Below are 1,872 nucleotides of genomic sequence, written 5' to 3'. Positions count from 1 at the left end.
CAGAAACAAAGTTTGTGTTTGGCTAGTAACCATACTTTGTTGCCTCACAGTCCTCAATATATGGCTTTTACTTTATGATCTAAGAAGGCTGCTTAAACTCCACATTCTAGCCAGTAGGAAAGAGAAGGGCAAAGAAATGCACACCGCTTCCTATTAAGTCCACTGGCAGAAGAAACGTACAACATTTTAACCATACCTAGCTGCAAGGGAGGCTTGGACATGTGTTATTTACTCCAGGCAGCTGTGTGTCCAGCTGGAAACTCAGAAGGTCTGGTGGATACTGGGAGGTAGCTGTCAGTCCTTCCCTCTAATGGACAGGACTTAGGAAAGTGTAGAAGAGAGGGGAAAGTGGTGCTGGGGTGATGCGAATGAGTGTGGTTTGTGGAACTCTGAGGTAGCTTAGTTAAATGAATAAAAAAAAAAAAAAAAAGAAGATGGAAGCCAGATCTCAGGGAGGGTCCAAGAAAGCAGACCGAAGCCTCTTTATTTAGTGCCATTAGAAACAGGAAGCATTGAACTTTTGGGTAGGGGACCTGTACTGTCAGAAGCATTTAAGAGCTTTTAATCTGCCCCTTACCTACTAGACATGTGAGAGCAGGGAGGAAAAGGAGGAAGCAGGGAGGTCGAAGAGGAGGCCGATTTCACAATCCAGGTGTGAAGTGGCTGTGTAGGGGCATTGGGGACAAGGAAGAAAAATTAAATCTGAGGGGCATTTGCTAGACAATGTGTTCGGCTGGCTGGCTGGCCTGATAGAGATAGGCTGGGGCCCCGAGAGATAGGATTCACAGAGACAGGGTAAACAGAGCAAACTGCCTTGTGAGGTGTTTTAGGTTGGGTCGCTTAGAAGCAGAGCCTGGCATGGGACTTTTCTTCACAGGATTCATTGCGGGAGGAGAAGGAGAATGAGGCCAACCGGATGGCAAAGGGGAAGAAGCTAAGCAAGAATTTTGGCTGAGCTGCAGTCCAAGCCCACAGAGAGGGAGGCTCTTGGCACAAATGGCACCAGAGTTGGCTCCACCTTGAGGCAAGGAGGCTGGTGTTTTGCAGCCCCATGTCAGGCAATCATTGGCTGAGGTCTGTCCAAAGTGTGCGTAAGCAGGGATGGCTTAGCTCGCATTTAGTTTAGGGCAATTCTCCAGAAAAGGAGACGGCCATGTATAATTATTAGACAACAGGCCCGGCAGCTGGAAGATGAGCAGACTCACTGCTAAAAAGGATTTGGGTGAGGCCCAGAGAGCATCCATTATAGTGGGTCCATTTTGGGTGTGTCAGATTTGAGGTGGCAAAGAAATAAGGTATTGACATATGACTAGTGGGAAACTTGACATATGAGATAGGGGCTCACATGGAGGAATAAGACTAGCTATCTAGATATTGGACTTGGCACACAGGTGATAGTTTCAACAAGAAGGAATGAGCTCTCTATGGCCACACTACCTTGAACAAGCCTGATCGCATCTGATCTCAGAAGCTAAGCAGAGTCAGGTCTGATTAGTACTTGTATGGGAGACCACCTAGGAAGACCAGGTGCTGTAGGCGTAAAAAATAAGAGATTGTAAGCTGACAAGGTCCTTGCAATCTATGAGGTCAACCAAGGGTTGCCTCGCTTAAAAAAAAAAAAAAAAGAATGAGATCTTTGAGGGCTACAGATCGGGGAGCCAGCCATTGAAAGGTAAGTTGGTTACACCCTAGGTGGGTAAGAAAAGAGGAACCAGTGAATAAAGCAAAGGAGAGATGAGTAGAAAAGTATGTTTGTGTTGTTGACCTTACATTATGCCTGGAAGTCAAGAGAAGAAGTTAAAGGGGAATGAGTATCAAGAAAAAGTTGAGTCTACGGCCATGCCACCCCAAACAAGTCCAATCCCGTCTGAT

At 46.3% G+C, this 1,872-nt stretch overlaps 1 pseudogene; it reads left to right on the top strand.

Annotated features, from left to right (window-relative positions):
• The first annotated feature begins 1,420 nt into the window (after nucleotides 1-1,420).
• LOC111733359 lies at nucleotides 1,421-1,539 on the top strand (annotated as a pseudogene).
• Nucleotides 1,540-1,872: the final 333 nt, after the last annotated feature.

Source organism: Pteropus vampyrus, unplaced genomic scaffold (genome assembly GCF_000151845.1).
Source record: "Pteropus vampyrus isolate Shadow unplaced genomic scaffold, Pvam_2.0 Scaffold553, whole genome shotgun sequence".
NCBI lineage: Eukaryota > Metazoa > Chordata > Mammalia > Chiroptera > Pteropodidae > Pteropus > Pteropus vampyrus.
The sequence above is the reverse complement of the archived record's forward strand: the minus strand, read 5'-3'. Positions and strand labels throughout refer to the sequence as shown.